The 20,430-nt window shown below is 43.7% G+C and overlaps 1 protein-coding gene across 2 annotated transcripts in view; it reads right to left on the bottom strand.

Moving 5' to 3' along the window:
- The window catches only part of PALS1 (protein associated with LIN7 1, MAGUK p55 family member), an 86,896-nt gene extending 67,775 nt beyond the window's left edge, over positions 1 to 19,121 (bottom strand). Inside the window, exon 1 of one of the 2 annotated variants that reach the window (XM_089521696.1) lies at positions 18,463 to 19,121. The gene's annotated coding sequence lies outside the window, so the exon portion shown is untranslated. The remainder of the gene's footprint in view (positions 1 to 18,462) is intronic. The other variant, XM_089521695.1, reaches the window with a different exon arrangement.
- Between the last annotated feature and the right edge of the window lie 1,309 nt (positions 19,122 to 20,430).

The following is a 20,430-nucleotide window of genomic DNA, read 5'->3' as shown; positions in this document are numbered from 1 at the left end:
TAGCTACAAAGCTTGATTCAGCCAGTAGTTTCCTGCAGATACTAAAGAGCACATGAGACAAGATAGGACAATATAGAATCCTATGCACCAAAAGCCAGGGGTACAGCATTCATTGGTCTCAAAGCATCACCTTCTGGGAGAAGTCCCTGAGAAAACACAAAAACTCCAGCAAGCAGTGTGTGTGTGTGTGTGTGTGTGTGTGGTCTTCAAGTTGACTGTCAATTTACAACGACTTCATAAATCTCATTGGGTATTCTTAGGCAAGGAATACTCAGATGAAGTTGAAGGCTTTCATGGATGGCATCCATAGTGGCCGGCATCCATAGAACATGGCCACATAGCCCGAAAAACCCACAAAAAACTAACACTCAGGTGCTTTGCCAATTCCTTCTAGCTTGAAATGTAGCCTACAACAGCGGATATTCATTGGTGGTCTCCCATCTTAGCACTAACCAGGCTGACTTTACTTAGCTTCCACGATCAGACAGGATCTGGTGCTTTTGGGATATTTACGTTCACAGCATACCCTGTAGTATTCTAAATAGGACAGTTTAGAAAGAAACCATAGTTGCCGGTTGAAATTTTATGAGATGTCTAATGGAATCAGTAGGTTTGCACTCACCTCCTATTTATATCCTGATGAAGGTGGCAGATGACAAAGGCAGCTTCAGATTAGAAAAGAGCTAAATAAGGGATTTCAACCACAACCACCACCACAACCTGGAATTAGTGCCAGCTTTAATCCTCATCCAGGTAGATGGGATATTTTAGCCCTCCAAAGTTATATTGTGTGGTAGAATCTGGAAGCAGATTTAGTAGTTATTTTATGACATTCTCACCTGAAGAGGTGTAAACAGTGTTTTTGAATTTCAGCCACCTGTCATGTATAGTTTTTTTTAAAAAAAGAAACAAAAATGCCCAGGACAAAAAATGTCTCAACAAATTTACTGCACTTATGTTGGTTACATTTGCTGAAAACAAGGAGGGCTGACAGCTATTCAGAACAAATGTTCCATTTCATGTGAACTTGTTTCTTCTGGCTCTGGCTGCCTGGATACTATGGAATACAGTCAGTCTTCATTATCAACTGATACTATATTCACAAGATTCAACCATCCATGACATAAAAATATTATTAAAAATTTTCAAAAAGCAAACTTTGATTTTGCCATTGTATATAAGGGACACCATTTTATTATGACACTGACCTGAACATTCACAGATTTGGGTATCCCTGGACCAAACCCCAGTGGATGCCAAGAGCCCATAGTTCTCTTGATGTTGCATCCATAAATAATCCTATACATATGGGGCATTTTTCCACCTTTCAATACATACTATGAAATTTGCATTGGGAGTGAGAAATGCACTCATCCCTCCACATTTGTGGCTTTGACTTTTTCAGATTTGATTATTCAGATTTTATTAATAAGCAGCATAACTCTATGCTCAACTTTAACCAAAAGTTGCACTAAAGGACCTAGGGATTCATGGAGCAAATACTCCACTAGGCATTTAGCTCTTCCTGCGCAATTCTATGGTCAATGTTTGGCGATGCTGACCACAGAGTTGCACTGGAAGACCTAGAAATTCCTAGAGAGGTGTTCTCTCAGGCAAAAACATAGTGTTTTTGTTATCTGTGATGTTTCCACATTGACAGGGGTCCTGTGTGTCTAACCCCAGTGAAGCCACTAAAAACAAATAAAACAATAAAACAAAACACACACCCTGCTTGCATACAAATTATAAATAGACAACCTTGATACTGATAGTTAGATGTGGACTATGAAAAATGGATTCTGTCAGGTAGATTCAGACAAATGACTGGAAACCCATACTCAAGAGTGCATGCTCATCACTGGTCCAAAACACACTTAAGAAATAATCCAGTTTGAAACCGCTTTAACTGCCCCAGCTCAATGCAAAGGAATCCTGGGAACTGTAGTTTATATTGGAACCAGAGCTCTCTGACAGAGGCAGCTAAATGTCTCACAAAACTACAGGTGCCAGAATTCCCTAGCATTGATCCAGGATAGTTAAAGTGGTCTCAAAATGGATATTCTACCTCTGGATTTCTACATTAGGCAGAGGATTATACTAGACAGCCTATATCCCTACAATTCTATCATCCTTAAAAGCCAATACCTGTACAATTCTAGGCTGCAGCATAGTTTATTTCTTATTAAAGGAAATAATAGTATGTCTCACTTTTATTCTGCTTTGGTTAACCTTCATTTATGGTCCAACTCTAGGTACCACAAGTTAATGAGGATATTAATAAGCTGAAACATAGTGAGCACAATCAAGATGATAAAGGGCCCAGACACCAATCCTGTGAGGACCAATTGAGAAAAGTGAGTATGTTTAGCTTGGAGAAGTGGCGCAGTGGTTAAATGCCTGTACTGCAGCCATTCACTTGAAACCACAAGGTTGCGAGTTCAAGACCAGAGAAAGGGCCCAAGCTCGACTCAGGCTTGCATCCTTCCGAGGTCGCTAAAATGAGTACCCAGACTGTTGGGGGCAGTCTTACTTGCTGTTCACCACTATGATCTTTGGAATAGCGGTATATCAATAAAACAAATTATTAATTATTATTATGACAGCCATCTTGAAATATCTGAAGATCTATCACATATTCTAAAGTTCTGAAGATGCAACATGTTCTAGAGAGGCAAATCAGTGGTTTCAAATTATATATATATAAAAGATTCTTATAAGACTTCCTCATGGTAAGAACTTTTCAACAGTAGAACAGACTCTATAATAAAGTGGTAGACTCTCCCTCATTGGTGGTTTCTAAAAAGAGTCCCGACAGACATCTTTCAGAAGTGCTTTAGCTGCTGATTCCTGCATTGGTAGGAATGCAAGGTTCTGCCTGCAAGGTTTTTTTTTCTTCCTTCCTCCCCTAAGGATTCCCATTGGGATCCTTACTATATGACAGGCCAGTTGTTTAAATCAAAAAGGTTATGCAACACCTTTTTGACAAAGCACTTATCTCACTACTGTTTTTTAAAATAAAGAATTAGTTGGTGCTGAGCTTTTTATTTCAGTTGCTTAACCTTGATGCATTTACGATGAGAAAACAATAGGAATGATTCCAAGAAAGCTGTTTAAATCTTCAGGTTGGACAAAGTAAAAACGTCAATATAAGAACACCTAGATGGAGTCCTAGTGATTAGTAGATCACATTCTATCCCAACAATGGTGTTTTATGTGAGAGTGGAGAAAAGCAGTTTTATCCACAAAGTGTTCTATGAACTATGAACTGATTATGAACTACAGTCAGACTGTAAAACTCCTTTAAGCAGTAATATAAGTTTCTCCAAAAAAAGTAAATTTTCAGCAGACATAAAATCTGATAACACATTTGAGTGAAATTTAGAAAACAACTAAAAACATGTTAATTCTTTAACAGCCAAAGATAGATTTTTAAGAGAATCATTTTATGCTACCTTTCTGTAACTTCAACTGCAGTTCCGTAACTTCAACTGGAAAAATGTGCTTAGTGATGTTTAAACACTATATTCAAATGAATTCAAAGCTTTACTTCAGAAATTGTCAGAAAACTTGCAAATATTGAAATAATACCCCAGCTGCACAGAAATACTCTACATAGGTTCATATATGGTGTCAGACTTTTTTTTTGTATTCTAAGGCAGTGATTTCCAAACACTGGTCCTCCAGATGTTTTGGACTTCAGCTCCCAGCAGCCTCAGCCATCTTGGTCAACAGTCTGTGATTCTGGGACGACCAGAGTTTAGAAATCACTGTTCTAAGGTATGGTCTCCAAATCACAATAGGCAGAGTCCCTTCATATATCTCCCCTTCCCCTGCTGCCATCAAACACAGAAGCTGAAAAATGCTAAACTCTCCAATGCTACAAAGGACATCTCTCAAGACTGGGCCACACGCAGAAAAGAACAGATTGTGCCACAGGAACAGCTGCTATATAGTTACAGGCCCATTTCACACTGGAACCTGAAAGCACCACAGGAAGTGCCATTGCATTACAAACCTGTTGCAGAACATAGCAGGAAAAGGAGTTGGCTCATTTCTTTATTTAAGCTTCGTAGAACTGACATGTCAAATGTATCTAATCCATTTAGTAGCTAAAATCTTAGATATCCACTTTTTGTGTCCCTCATCAGGTCCCTGTGTCCAGGCCCCTGTTAGTCTAAGCTTTTGTTAAATACATTTTGTTCATACATTTAGGAACTCTTGTTTTATGAAATGCATTTCAATGTGTTTTGTGGTGAGAGATCAGAGATGTAACCAAACTCTGCATGAAATCTATCTTAACAGACAAGCACCTACATTGCTGATTAGAGTAGCAATTGCCTTCCAACTCAACCATGGTTTCTTGATGTCTTTTGGCACATTCCTCCATACTTCAGCTGCCCAAAAGCCTGGGCTTGTCAAGAATGTAATCAGCTGAAAACTGATGGAAGGTCTTCTTTCACAGGGCAGGAAGGCAGCAGTATGGGAGGTAGAAAGGTCTGCATGTTTTGTGGATGTGCAGCCTGCCATGAGACTATACCAGAGTCCAGTGAAGTTAAGCAGTCATGCACATCAACAAGTAATTATACTGATAAGCAGGCAAACAATGCATAGATAAGCTGCAAAATGTTTTATTAGCCTGGTTACCCCATTGTCATAAGGCTAACTGAACATACTTTGACCAGCTAGATTTATTTAAAATATTTGTATTTGAGTTTTAAAACTTGGGTAGCTGATTATATACAATGAGCAATTAAAAGTCAAAATGACAAGAAACTGAGTGGCTGGCAAAATCAGTCAGGACAGCACCTTTTCTATCAGATACAAAAGTGATGCAAAGTAAATGGATTGCGCAGAGTGTAAAAGAGAGAAGCTGCAGACCTTCTTTGAGGAAGCCATCCCAGGAAAGGTCTTGCTCCTAGCTGCTGACAATTTTACCTAAAGCAGCACTCGGTCCATGTCACCTGTGCCCCTCACACTTTCTAGAAGGTATACACTGAAGTCTTTTCAGGATTTGAATGTCTTCGGGTTGAAAAAGTTTCCCGAACCCTGACCTAATATAATGAGATTATATTAAACTTTTTTTTTCCTAAAGAAAATTAATTACACAGGGAAATTCATAGGGAGGCAGTCTCTAAAGCAGTGGTCCCCAAACTTTTCCCAGCTATCACCCCCTTTCCTCTTGGGGCAACAATGCTATTTCTTGATATTAGGTCTATAGTTCTACTGTAAATTCAAAGCAACCAAACTCAGTCTTTTCTCCCTTTGCACTCAGTGACTTAGGCAGCAGCAACTGAGTAGCTAGCTAAGCAGTGACTGAAAAGCCTCTAATCCAAGCCGACCTTGCAGCAAACACCAACCTAGATGAGAGGCCTCTTGGTCGCTGCTCTACTGGATGCTTGGTCACTGCCCCCTTTGCACATGATCACCCTTGGAGCAGCAACTGAACAGTGACCAAGAAGCCTCTCACCCATGCCAGCCCTCCAGCAAAGGCCAGTGTGGCCCAGAGTCCTCTTGGTCGCTGATCCCAGGATAATAATAATAATAATAATAATAATTTGTTTTATTTATATACCGCTATTCCAAAGATCATAGCAGTGAACAGCAAGTAAGCTAATTAGCAAGTAAGCTAATTTGCCCCCAACAGTCTGGGTACTCATTTTAGCGACCTCGGAAGGATGCAAGCCTGAGTCGAGCTTGGGCCCTTTTGCTGGTCTTGAACTCGCAACCTTGTGGTTTTGAGTGAATGGCTGCAGTACAGGCATTTAACCACTGCGCCACCAGGGCTTCCTAGGATGACCTAGGAAGAAGGAAGAAGCTTCTCCGTGGCAAAGGACTCTCAATCCTTCTTTGTCAGGACGGAGAGGGGCACAGCCGGTGCGTGTGTAGGGCAGGGGTGCCCAACTTGGAAGGAGGTAGGGCTGAAATTAAGATCGGCTAAGGATGTTTGGGCTGCCAACAGTTTTAGGTGAAATGTAGGGCACTTAGGTGAAATGTAAGACATTAAAAATGGGGGTGTGACCAAATAAAAGCTGAAAGCAAAATGCAAATTCATACTTCTTAGCCATGCTCAAAATAGAGGACATTGTGGAATCCCTCCTCCTGGACAGGAAGGCTAAGATGGGGGACATGTCTGGGAAAAGGAGGGAAAGTCTAGTCACCCTGTCAGGGAGCAAGGCTCCCAAGGCTCCCTCCCTCCCTTTCTTTCTCTGCTCCCTCCCTCCCTTTCCTTGCTTCTTTCTTTCCTCCCTTCCTCCTTTCTTCCTTTCCCCGCTTCCTTCATCCCCCTCCATTCTTTTTCTCTCTTTTCTTCCTTCTTCCCTCCCTCCCTTCTTTCTTTCCTTTTCCACTTCTTCGCTTCCTTGATTCTTTCTTTCTTTCTTTCTTTCTTTCTTTCCTCCCTCCCTCCCTCCCTCCCTCCCTTCCTTCCAGAGGACGAGGAGGATGGGGGAAAGAGACAAGGACGCCCACCCACCGTGATGTCCTCCTCCTCTGCCTAGTTGTTCACCTTTGAGCGGCCTGGGGTTTTTGCCAGGCGGGCAGCCTTGCTGCTTGAAGGTGAATGACTCGGAAGAGAAGGAAGAAGACAATGCGGTGGGCAGGCATCCTTGTCTCTTTCCCCCATTCTCTTTTGTCTCTTTCCCCCATTGCTGGGCAGGCAGCCTTGTGAGCAGGAGGAGGAGGACAGGAGAAAAACAGGAGGAAACTCAAGCACCACATTGTCCTCCTCCTCCTCTGCCGAGTCATTCGCTTTTGAGCAGCCTTGGGGTTTTGCCAGGCGGGCAGCCTTGCCACTCAAAGGCAAAACCCCTAGGCTGCTCAAAAGCAAACGACTCAGCAGAGGAGGAGGAGGACAACACAGTAGTCCACCTCTCCCATCCTCCTCCTCACTCACCAGAAGAAGGTCATAAGGCTCTCTTGTGATCTTTAGCTCTCTTGCTGTCTGCTCTCTAGCTCTCTCTCTGCCCTCCTGGCTGTCTCCGCTGCTTGCCTGCAAGAAGCCCCTCCCTCTGGGCCTGCCTGGCCAATGGGGTGAGAGGAGCTGTAAGCCTGCCCCCAGCAAAAGCTCCCCTGGGAAGCAGAGGCAAACTCTGGGGGAAGAGTCCATTGCTCCCATCCGCCAAAGCCCCGTGCGATCGGGCAAGGACTCTGGAAGCCAGGACATCCCCCTCCTCCTGACAGTGGGGCCCTGGGCCTCCAGAAATCCTTTGGCGGGCTGCATCCGCCCCGCCCCCGGCCACATCTTGTACAGCCCTGGTGTAGGGGCTTTAGCACAAGCCACGTGCTCTGAAATGAAGAGTTGCAAGGATAGGAAAGGGGTAAATTTGGCAAAGGACTCTTTCCAAGAACTAACCCTAGATAATCTTCCCTCTCCTTCTCCAGAGACATGTCTTCCCCACTCAGCTTCAAGTGTTCTCCCCCCCACACATACACAAACATTGTTTCTTCTGTTACTTCTTCTATCAGATTCACTGATGAAAGAAAACAAGAGCAGCAGAGCAGCTCCAACCTGTCAGCCAAGTCCCAGAAAAGCTCACAAAGCTTCAAGCAGTGTCCCAAATTTGAAAGCTCCTTTCTGCCACCACTTCTTCCCCTTCCACATGCTCTAACTCCTTGCTCCAACCAACCAGTCTGTTGCCAAATGGTGCCATTCCAAGCCATTAAAGCAGGGGTAGGCAACCTTTTTGAGCCGGGGGCCGGGTTGCTGTCCCTCAGACAACTGGGGGGCCGAAGCCGGAGGGTGGAGCTTCCACCCTCCGGGGGCGGAGCCGCACACGGGGGGTGGAGCTTCCACCCTCTGGGGCAGAGCTTCCACTATCCGGGGGCGGAGCCACATGTCAGGGGCAGAGTTTCCACCCTCTGGGGGCGGAGCCGCATAATAATAATATTTGCAAGAAGCTACTAGGCAATGCCATAACACAGGAAAAATGCATGCACACTGTCTCAACCCAGAAAAGAGCAAGCAAGTCCATGTGGGGGATTTTGCAAAGAGAATACCAAAGGATAACAACAACAACAATAGCAATATTTGCAAGAATGGAAGCGACTAGGCAAGGCCACAAAACAGCAAAAAATGCATGCCACTGTCTCAACCCAGAAAAGAGCAAGCAAGTCCATGTGGGGGGATTTTGCAAAGAGAATACCAAAGGATAACAACAATAATAATAGCAATATTTGCAAGAATGGAAGCGACTAGGCAAGGCCACAAAACAGCAAAAAACGCATGCCACTGTCTCAAACCACTTTCTTTCTCTCCCTTCCTTCCTCCCTCCCTCTCATTCACACCCTCTCTCTCTCTCTCTCCTCCCCTCCCTCCCTCTCTCTCCTCTCACTCCCACCCTCCCACCCTTTCTCTCTCTCTCTCTCTCTCTCTCCTCCCCTCCCTCCCTCTCTTTCCTCTCGCTCCCACCCTCCCACCCTTTTTCTCTCTCTCTCTCCCCTCCCCTCCCTCCCTCTCTTTCCTCTCCCTCCCACCCTTTCTCTCTCTCTCTCTCTCCTCCCCTCCCTCCCTCTCTCTCTGCCTCCTCCTCCTTCCCCCCCGCCCCTCCATTTATAGGAGGGAGGACGGAGCCAGGAGGGAGGTGGGCGGCACCCATTGGAAGGCCCGGTGCAGCTCCTGGAGCCCCGTTTCAGGGCTCTGGCTGCCGCATCGAGCCTCCCAGAGGCCCGGTGCAGCTCCTGGAGCCCCAATTCAGGGCTCCGGCTGCCACAGCGGGCCTCCCAGAGGCCCGATGTGGCTCCTGGAGCCCCGTTTCAGGGCTCCGGAGGCCGCAGTGGGCCTCCTAATGGGCGCCGCCATTTTGCCCTTCAAAATGGCAGCCGGAGCGGCTGAAATCAGTGGCGATTTCGGCGGCAGGAGGGACCGGGGGCTGGCGGAAAGGCGCCCGCGGGCCGCATCCAGCCCACGGGCCGGAGGTTGCCGACCCCTGCATTAAAGTGATGTCCTGCATGCAAACCTTGCAAGAGTTTCCCAGCTACCCCTGCCACCACCAATGAAAGATGTGACTAAGGGAGTGAGCTCATGTGGGCGGGTGAAGCACAGGAATGCCACCACATAAAATGATAGACAAGGCTGTGTTGTGGTTTTAAGGGACCCTGAAAAGACGTTTCTTGCAACCCTGATTCCTACCATGGTCCTAAAGCCTTCTGGTTCCCCCTTGCCTTTCTTACACACCAATACTTTGACTGCCACCCTTTTTTCTCTCACCACCCCCTGCTGCCTAATTTTCTCCTCACCACCCGCCAAGGAAGGCATGTCACCCACTTTGGGAGTCACTGCTCCAAAGTATACATTAATTCCAGTTCATGAAGGAGTTTTAAGCTACACCATGGGAATGCTGAAGGATTTCATTAAACTGTATTTTTAAGCAAGCTAACTCAAACTGTACTCAGCAGACTAATGTTTGGACCAGAGCATACACACCATTTTCCATTCTTCAAATCCAGTAATACATTTCTCAGCTCAAAAATATTACATATATAAAAATACATATCTTAAGTGAGAGCTGGCATGATGCGGTGGTTTAAGTGTTCAACTAGGACACTGGGAGACCAGGGTTTGATTGTCACTCAGCCATAGAAACCCACTAGGTGACCTTGGGCAAGTCACACTCTCTTAGCCTCAAATGAAGACAAGGGCAAACATCCTCTAAACCAATTATACCACGAAAACCCCATGATGGGTTCACCTCAGGGTCACCATAAATCAGAAATGACTCGAGCAGAACACCACATTTTAATTAACATGTGCACAAACACCCTATGTTGCAGAAGATACATTCAAAATTAATGTACATTTTTGTGACTGGAAACTGCAATACCACTTTGGTTTAAAGCTGAAAACAAGCAGGGAACTTTTTTTTGTAAACTGACCCCCCCCCCTCCTTTTCTGCTCAGACCTTTGGTCAGCTGCTGGAAAGAACTTCAGCCGATAAGTAAGCAGAAGAAAGGGGAAACTGCCACATATTTATGTGGATAGAATGGCAAGAAAAAGTTTGTGAACTCTATGATAATTACAGAAATTTCATAGTTTTACCATGACAGCCTTTGTGAATCAAAACCAGTCCATATTCTAAGTGCTGAACATAGTTTATTTTAACCATACCCGTAAAAAATAAAACAGTGTATAAATTAGGCAAACATAGAGTATGTAAAAGTTGTTGTTAAGCACATAAGTAATTGAATTATTGATTGCGTAAGTTCAATGCAAGTGAAGTTAAAATCTGTTAGTTAAGTAAGTACTTAGGTCTGCAAAAGGGACGATGGGAAACTTCACTCTATAAAGCATCAGAAACTTTGCAAGTTTGATCTTCACCATACAGTTATGTGGAAACATGTCATGCCATAATCAAAAGACATCTCCAGGGACCTCAGAAAAGCAGTCAAAAAAGGTTACAAAACTATTTCTAAGTTTTGGACCACTACCAATCCATTGTCAGATAGACAAAGCTACAAGCAAAGAAGGTTTAAGCACACAGCCATTGTACTCAGGAGTAGTAATCCTCTCAAAAATTTCTCTAAAACCAAACTGGCACATCATTCAGGATGTCAAAAAGAATGCAAGCTAATCTCATGTGAGCATTCATAATTCTATGATCATGAAAAGAGTGAACAAGAATGGTATTCAATGGAGAATAGCTAGGAGGAAACTACTGTTCTCTAAAAAGAAGAAGACTGTTGCCAGTCTGAAGTGAAGCACTGTCTTGCTTTGGACAGAGCAATACCAAAGTATCCTCTTCTTATTGCCCCACCCCAGGTCCACTGAGATGTACTCTCACATGATTCTCTTTCCTTCCCTTTACCAGTCAGTGCAATCAGTTTTCAGTACTGAGCAGCAGCACTCAGCTCACTGGCTGACACTGTCATTTGTAACACATCCTTCCTTCTTCCAACCTGGATGGATCAAAGAAGGGGATGCTTGTGATGCAGCAGATCACATGGTGTTTAGCACTGAGAGCTAGCTACTGGATCCTTTTTCAGGTGCACCATAATCCACTGTCCTTTTTGCATTGCATTTGAGATGGGTTTGCCTTTGAATTTCAGCATTACTTCAAATGCAAACCAATACCTCTGGAGACAAGTTATTGTACAAAATGTTTGCTGGTACCAAGGCCAGACAAAATTTGATGACCACAGGTTTTTTTTGGGGGGGGAGGGGGTTGGTTGGTTGTTATTCTATGATGCTGCATTGTTTCCAGCTATCCATCCTTTAGTAGATCAGTGTTCAAAGAATGTACTCTGGGATATTAGAAGACGTTCTACAGTGAGTTGCAGAAAGCAGAGGAGGGGGAGGTCCATTGTGTGGGTGGAAATCCATAAGTTTGATGTTAGATGGAACATGTACAATAGGAACATATTTTTATTTAGTGGCTGGTAAAACTTTTTTGTGGGGAATACAGCGAAATCCTTTTCCAGTGCCAATACAAAAGATTACAAACTACAGTGGACCCCTGTTATATGCTGGGGTTTGGTTCCAAGATCCCCCGTGTATAACAAAATCCGTGTATGCTCAAGTCCCATTAAATATAATGACATAGCAAAATGGTGTCCCTTATAAAAATGGAAAATCAAGGTTGGATATTTGAAATTTATACTTTTTTTGGAACATTTTCAAATCGTGTATGCTTGAATCCATGTATAAAAAATCTGTGTATAAAAAGGGCCAACTGTATAACCATTCCCATTGCAGCAATTGTTGGTGAGGATGTACATGGGAGGAAATCTGTAGTATCCAATTACATCTTATGCATTAAATGAGCAATCACAATGAGCAAATTACCTTAGTATATCTGTTCATAGTAAGAATCTTTTTTGTGAGACATTTCTATAAATGTGTGAAGACTTCTCCAGTAATGAACCTGACAGAGGTCAAATGGCTTTGTTGACAAGTACATTGCCCTATGCTTTTACATTAGCACCATTTTTTATTTTATCAAAGGAATGCAAGCTTCAGCACAGTGCAGCCTCCAATGTAAGATGCACAGAAGGATGCATTAGAGAAAAAGAAAAGACAGCTATGAAACCCATAAATAAAATTACAAAATCTGTGTTGGTATGATACTCCTATATGATCAAATATCCCTCTTTGGACAAGGTATTAGAGCATGTGGTGGCCTCCGAGATTCAGGGTTACTGGATTACACAGATTATCTAGATCCATTTCAGCCTGGCTATGGAACAGAGACAGCTTGGGTGGATGACCTTCCCAGGGAACTATCCATTAAGAAGCCAAGCCCTCTCTCCAGTCCTTCTCCCTTGGTCCAGGCCTCGGAGGTAGAGAAGAACTGCTGGACCTGATCCCCTTCCCCACTACCACTCCCTTCTCCTTTTGTGTCATGTCTTTTTAGATTGTGAGCCTGAGGGCAGGGAACCATCTAATTAAAAAGACTGTATGTACAACACTGTGTAAACTTACAGTGCTTTATAAATAAAGGTTAATAATAATAATAACTAGACAGTGGGAGTGTGTTCCTGCTGGACCTCTTAGTGGCTTTCAGTGCCATCAACCACAGTATTCTTCTGGGATGGGACTTGGGGGCACTGTTTTACAGTGGCTCCACTCCTTCTTAGAGGGCCAGATCCAGAAGGTAGTGCTGGGAGATCCCTGTTTGACATCCTGGCTAGTAGCCTGTGGTATCCCTCAGGGCTCAGTTCTGTACCCCCATGCTGTTTGATATCTATATGAAATTGCTGGGAGAGGTCATCCAGAGTTTTGGGGTTCAGTGTCATCAGTATGTTGATGACACCCAACTCTCTCTCTCTTTTCCATCTGATTCCAAGGAAGGGTGAAAAAATTGAAACTTAATTAAGATAAGACAGAGGTGCTCCTGGTCAGTCACAGGGGCAGATCAAGGAATTGGGATTTAGCCTGGATTGGATGGGGTTACATGCCCCGGAAATCTTAGGCCCACAGCTTCTGTGTGTTCTTGGATTCAGATCTGAGCCTGGAAGCCAAGGTTTTAGCTATGGCCATTTGCACAATTAAAATTGGTGTGCCAGTTGTGTGTTCCTTGAGAAGTCGGATCCTGCTACAGTGACACATACCTTGATAACATCCTGTTCAGACTACTGTAATGAGCTCTATGGGGGTTGCCTTTGGAAACTATTCAGAAAACTCAGCAGGGCCAAAATGCTGTGTCCAGGCTGTTGACTGGAGCAGTCTACAGGGATCATGCGACTCCCATGCTGGAACAGCTATACTAGCTATCAGTTTGTTTCTGGGCAGAATTCAAGGTGCCAGTTTCGACTTTTAAAGACCTAAACAGCTTGGTTCCAGACTGTCTGAAGGACCATATCTCCCTATACAAGCCAGCCTGAGTGTTAAGAATGGCAGGGAAGGAAACTCTCTCTTTCTCACCACCTTCGCAGGTATGGTTGGCGAGGACTCAGGAAAAAGCCTTCTCCGTGGCTACTTCCAGACTATGGGACTCTCTTTCACAGCAGGTCAGGCCCTTCCTTTCCTTGCTCTCTTTTCGCCGGCAGCTGAAGATATTTTTATTTAGGCAGGCTTTTGGCATGTGAATTTTATGTAGTGTGGTGGGCTGTTTTAATTTTTTTAATCTTTTAAATAGTTTTAACTATGTTGTGTTTTAAACTTATATTTTAATATTAGTATTATTTAATCATTTCTTAACTTTTGTAATTAACATTTAATTTTTATCCTTTTAAACTATTGTAAGCTGCCTTGAATCCCATTTTGAGGAAAAAGCAGGATATAAATTCAATGAATAAACAATTAATTAAATAATAAAACTGTGTTAACTAATAGGTCACAAAAACATGCAAGCTTTTATAGTCTCCAGACCTCTTCAGAAAGCAAGATTACAAAATGCTGGCAGAGGATCAGAGTATTTTCTGTCTGTCACATGAGCACATTGAATCAGATTAGAAAGGGAACCCAATGGTCATCATATCCAATCCGGTACAAGTGCGGAAATCCATGGGTAAAGCATGCATGAAAGGGTGTTAATTCATAAAAGTTTCATTCTGTTTCTGAATATATCTGCTCAAAATGTATTCTGAAATATTTCCCACAAGACTGCATGTGTGTGTGAGTGCCTTCAAGTCACCTTTCGATTTATGGCAACCCCATTAATTTCACAGCATTTTCTTGGGAGGGGTACTGAGAGGTGGTTTTGCCAGTTTCTTCCCCTGGAATATAGCCTATAGCATCTTGGTATTCCCAAAGGAATACTAACCCTGCTTAACTTCCAAGCTCAGACAGAATCTGGTGATTTTATTATATTTAGGTTCCACAAGATGCATATTTCTAAATGTATTCTCTCTCAAACTACATATTTCTGAGCAAGTTTCATCCTAAAATTTAATGTGACTTGGAAAAGCACAAAACGAAAACAAAACTATGGCCTGTTATAGACTGCCAAAATAAAGCTGCTTCGGGTCTCTTTGGAGATAAGCTGTTTAAATGCTGCATGCATCCTAAGAATCCAGAAGCTGCACCAAAGCTGCACTCCAGTGCTTAGGAATGGAGTGTGGTATCAGTGCGACCTCCGGACTCTTAGGACCCATGCATCATTTAAATAGCATACCTCCAAAGAGACCCGAAGCAGCTTTATTTTGGCAGTCTGTAACAGGCCTATGTTTTGATTGACACACTAGTCTAATAAGTGTACATCATGTCAGTTCATATTGGAATTGACAGATCCAAATGCTAGTCTAAATTCCATTAATTCAGCTCAACTCAAATGTAAATTCCATTAATTCAGTGGGTCTGTTCCTGAGAATAATAATCTGATATAGGCCAAAGAATTAATTACTCAAGTATCCATAGTAATAACATGGAACATTTTTTTCCATTCCATTTTGAGTATTTATACCCCGCTCTTGTGCCACAAAGGGTCTGAGAGAGGCTTACAAATTGTTAAACAGACAGTTCTCTGTCTGCCCCGGTGGTGCAGTGGTTAAATGCCTGTACTGCAGCCACTCCCTTAAAACCATGAGGTTGCGAGTTCAAGACCAGAAAAAGGGCTCAAGCTTGACTCAGGCTTGCATCCTTCTGAGTTCACTAAAATGAGTACCCAGATTGTTGGGGGCAATTAGCTTACAGTTGTAAACCGCTTAGACACTGTTAGTTCAGTATGAAGCAGTATATAAATGAAACTGTTTGTTTGTTTCTCTACACTCTGGCTTACAATCTAAAAGACATGACACAAAAGGATAAGGGAATGGCAGTGGGGAAGGGGATCAGGTACAGCAGATATTACTGGTTTTACTCTCCCTCTGACGTCAGGGCGGTGGCAGTTGGAATGGAGGGAGGGCCCTTCATCTGTCTCTGGGCTAAGCAAGGTGGAGCTGTGCCTGCCTCCTCCATGAATCAGATATAAACAAAAGCACATACTGTATACACTCATGCATAAGTCTAGAAATTCTAGTCAAAAAGTTGACCCAAAAAACCTACGTTGACTTATCCACAGGTCAATGTGAGTACTGTACTTTAATGCTTATAAAAAAGGGAATCATCCCTTTGTTAAAGGCAAGAATTTAATCTGTCTTAAAAGGATTGAACCCCCCACTCTCTCATCCATCCAGCCTTTAGTGTGCACAAAAAGTTATTCCTGCTGTAATTTTGTTAGTTCTTTGGCGATGGCCTGTTACAGACAGCCAAAATAAAGCTGCTTCAAGTCACAGTGGCGGTATGGTATTTCAATGATGCATGCATCCTAAGAGTCCAGAAGTCACACCAAAGCCACGCTCCAGACTGGAGCATGGCTTTGGTGTGGCTTCTGGACTTTTAGGATGCATGCATCATTGAAACACCATACCTCCATTGTGACTCGAAGCAGCTTTATTTTGGCTGTCTGTAACAGGCCATTGTTTTCCTTTGCTTCATCCTTTAGACCCTTTGTTACATGCCCCTAACTTTTACCCTAGACTTATACAGAGGTCATATCAAAATCCTTACTTTTAGCCCCAAAACCTGCTCATGATGTATACATGAGGTTGACCTATAGTGAAGTATATACCATAATAAAGCCTACTTTTAGGTTTCACTTGGAGTTTTCAGCAGGCATTTAGCTGTTCTACTGAAATCAATGGGGAAAGTGCTTCATTTCAGCTGGATACTATCCTTCCTGTTCAAATGGATTTAGCAAGCAAGACAAAAGACATTTCCAAACCATCTGTTTTTTACTCCAAAGTTTTATCCAGATAAGTAACTTAAGAATTAGCCATACAGAACAATCCCAACTCTGAAATTCAAACTTCTTCAGACAAATTTCTTATTATTCTTAAAATGACTCATCACTTTGCCTAAAATCATTACATCAGATCTATATACTGTAACTACTAGACGTGATATTCTGTGGTAAGACCACAACTTTTGAGGTTCAAGATGATGTTTACAGTTCTTCTGTACTTCTTCATATATCTATCTAAGGCTTATTCTTCCTTTCAACACACTTCTGAACCATGCAATTTTACAATCAAAGTTATTTGAATCTAATAATGATGATGATGATAGGTTGGTTTTTTTTGTATCTCATACTATGGAATGATAACTGAAAATAAGAAGAGAACATTATGTGCGAAAATTCAAACTCTCCCCCCTGAAGCATAAAAAGGAAGAAAGAAGAGGGAGAGGGGGAAAAGGAATGTAGCAGCACCTTTAAGACGAACTGAGTTTTTTTTAGCATGAGCTTTTGTGGATATACACCTAGTTCTCCTCTTGTATTTGAGCTCACTTTGGATGGGTTGAACTAAATTGCAAAACGAGTTTTAACATATTACTTTCATCTTAATATTTTATATATACTGTAGCCCATTAGCCCTTTGTGCTAGAAATTCAAAGACATAAAACAAGAACTGAGCTCCAGATTGACATCTGGCTAGTCGATGTCCTTCTAAACCTTAAATGACTGGATTGAACAGGTTGTTTCAGTGGTCAAGGCGTATCCTTAATACTACTAGCTCAAGAATGACTTATCGACCACCCAGCAGGAGAAAAAAGCCTATGAGATCAGCTCTTAGCTCATTAACTCCAAAAGTCTCCCTTAATACTACTGTTGCTGCTGCTATCCAAGAACCAAATTTAGAATTCATCTTCCTGCCTGAACAAAGACAAAAAACTTCTCTTACTTCAAGTGGAAAAGATTAATAACCATTATCTCCCAGTTACTTTCTTCCAAAGCTGATCTTGAAAGCAGGTCCCTGAGTAGGAACAACTGCTGAACTTAAATAAGCCAAAGAACTAAATATGTAAACATTAGCATCTTACATAGCTTATGTCTGAAAATAATTCAGGAACAAAAAGCAAACCAGCTGTATTGCATCTTCATATGGTTTAATATTTACCAACTGTCTTTTCAAATGCCACTTCTCAAACTGGTTAAATATTAAAACCATAATATATACAGCAGACCAATAAAATGATCTCTCTAAAACAGCAAAAACCATTAACACAAGTATGTGCCAAACCTTTATCACTGAAATAGATGGGGATAACTGTACTGAGACTTTAGCCAGACAGTGTGCCATAAAATATGTATGTCTGCTCAGAACTAAACCTCATTTATTTCAATCAGACTGTGTAAAATTGCTGGCTAAATGACATTACCTGGCAAGGGTTGTATGTGTTAGTGGCAATGTAACTATTCTGTTCAGAGCAATCCTTACATAAAATGTGCTCCTACAGGTATATTTCCAGGTAAATTAACTGTACTAAACTCCGTGGGTTTTCAGAAATATATACATCAACTGAGAATGAGAAACTTTCATTTAAATACTGTATAAGGAGCATAACAAGAGTCCAGTGTTTGCCTACGCTTCTAATCCTTCCATACAAGTCAATGCTGCTTCCAAGTCACCTGTTAACAGTAAGATACTTTAAAAATCTGCCAACTACTACAAACTCTTGCTGAATGAGTAAACCTAATCCTAAACCTTTTAATGGTCACACTTATTCAAAGGATTTTTAATAAAGAAAATGGATACTACTTTTGCCTGCAGTTCAAACCACAGAAGCACAACAAAACAATGCACTGTGGTAATTTACCAATCAGTTCCCAAGGGAAGAAATGGATGGGCATAACCTTGATGCGACTCAGTCATAAAACAGTCTCTAAATATCATTGTCAAACTCCATTCAACTTAAAAGTTATCTCTCTTCTAATCCTAAGCAGCATTTTCTTTTCTCTTCCCAAGAAGACCAGATCTCACCTGATCTTGGATGCTAAGCAGGGTCAGCCCTGGTTAGTACTTGGATGGGAGACCGACAATGAATATTTCAGAGGAAGGGACTCTTTGTGCGTCTGAAGGCTATGGAAGTCTGGGAGTTGGAGTTTGTTGTGGGGCCCGGAGCGGAGCGGGCCCCACAACAAACTCCAACTCCCAGACTTCCATAGCCTTCAGACGCACAAAGAGTTAAACCCGTACCAAACCGGGTTATTTCTCCAGTCTGGACGCAGCCCCCCCAACTCTCTCTCCCTCCTCTCGCCCCGTTCATGGTACCTGTTGAGCAGCGATCCGGGCCTCAACACCGCCTTCCAAGGCACTCCAACACGGACCAGGCCCCAGGAGGCACCGGCGCTTCGTTGGAGTCCTCCCGCTCCACGGAGAGCGACAACAACCTCTTCTTCTGCCAGCTCCCAGCAACTACATCGCCTTTTTTTCCTTCCTCCTCGCCGCGCGCATGCGCAGACAATATTTTCCCCACTCTTTCACTCACTCCCAAGCTCCGCCTCCTCAAGGATAAAGGGGCGTGGTTGAGAACGTGCACCGCCCCTCCCAGCAACCCAATCACTTTTTCTCCTCTTCTTCCCCTCACAGCGCGCGTGCGCATCCTCTGTTTTCCCCACTCCTTCGCTCCCGTCAAGCCCCGCCTCTCAAGGAGAAGAAGGAGCGTCTGAAAACGTGTGCCCTCCTCCCTTCCCCCGCCAACTCCCAGCAACCAAACCACAGGGTTTTTCTCCTCAGCCTTCTCCTTCTTCACCTGCGCGTGCGCATACAGTCCACCCCCCCAGTCCTTCGTTCCCCTCAAGGCGGTCTCAAGGAGAAGGCGTGGCTGAGAAAGTGTGCCTGCCCCGCCTCCTCCTCCGCCAACAACCAATCACAGGGTTTTTCTCAGTCTCTTCTTCCGCCTTCACCTGCGTGTGCGCATACTGTTCCCCACTCCACTCCTTCACTCCCCCTCTCAAGCCGAAGGAGGCGTGGCTGAGAACGTGCACCGCCTTTTCCTCCGCCGCCACCCCCGTGTCAGCTCCTAGCAACTAAATCAGTTTTTCCCCTCCTTCTCCTCCATCTGCGCGTGCGCGGTTCCCCCCTCAAGCCCCGCCTTCTCAAGGATAAGAAGGCGTGGCTGAGAACGAGTGCCTGCCCCGCATGCGCGTACCCAATTTCCTCCCCACTTTTCTCTCCCTCCGCCCCCGCAATCCTCAAGCCCCGCCTCTGAAGGAGAAGGAGGCGTGGCTGGGGGACGTGCTGGGCGGCGCCTGCCTCCCCTCAGCAGCCGCAGTTGAGTTCCCCGTTGACGTCACGAGCGCCGAGCGCGAGCTGCTTCTCCCCCGGCCCCTCCCCCGCCCCCTCATGAGGGTCCCCCAAACAAGCGAGCGGGAATCGCCTCAGAGGACATGCCCTACGTTTCCAACCAGAGCAAAAAGCATGACATAAAATGGCCATGAGCCATAATAATAGTGACCCTGTGGTATTGTGTATTTTGATGCAACTGGCCTTGTTTATGGCTTTGCAGAGCAGTGTATACATCTGAACATTAAAAAAATAAACAAAATCTCTGATCACATTATCCTGAGGCTGACCTAAGAAATCCTCTCTTCCATTCGTTTCTCAGAAAATACATACTTGCCAGGCATAAATAAACCGTGTCCTTAGATTCTGGATGGCAATGAGGGCACCATTTCCCCTTTTACAAGATAATGGGATAGTTGGGTACATTATGTCTCTGACTGAAAAGCTGGCCCTGTTTTTTACTTCTAGAGATGCCACTGAATCTACGCAAACTGGAATGCTGTTGAGCATCCTCATAACATTACATTGTGTTCAAATTATGCAACTGTAAAGACTAAAAAAGAATACGAAATAAGAAAATGTAACTATATGGGATGTGAATGCATGCAGTTACTGCTGGCAGGGGTCCAGATCCCTGTACATCCACAGCAGGGCCCCTTGAGCTCTGCCCAGTGCCAGTCCCTGGGCTCTTCAAGAAGACCTCCCTAGCCTTTGAGGGGTCTCCAGAGCTCCAGCATTTCCACAGCAGGCGCGAGGAGTGAAGTCAAGTTCATGGAAGTGTAGCGTTCGAAGAAACCACAAAGCCCATCCAGTCCAGTCCTCTGCTGTGGAGGAAGATAACCAAAGCAGTCCTGACAGATGGCCATCCAAGCGCTTTGTAAAAACCTCCCAAGGAGACTCCCATCCATCCTGAGGCAGCTCTGGACACCAGGAGGTTTTCCCTGATGTTTAGGT

Source organism: Sceloporus occidentalis, unplaced genomic scaffold, assembly GCF_023333645.1.
Source record: "Sceloporus occidentalis isolate IW3139 unplaced genomic scaffold, rSceOcc1.0.p SCAF_4, whole genome shotgun sequence".
Lineage (NCBI taxonomy): Eukaryota > Metazoa > Chordata > Lepidosauria > Squamata > Phrynosomatidae > Sceloporus > Sceloporus occidentalis.
This window is presented reverse-complemented; position numbering and strand designations above follow the sequence as displayed.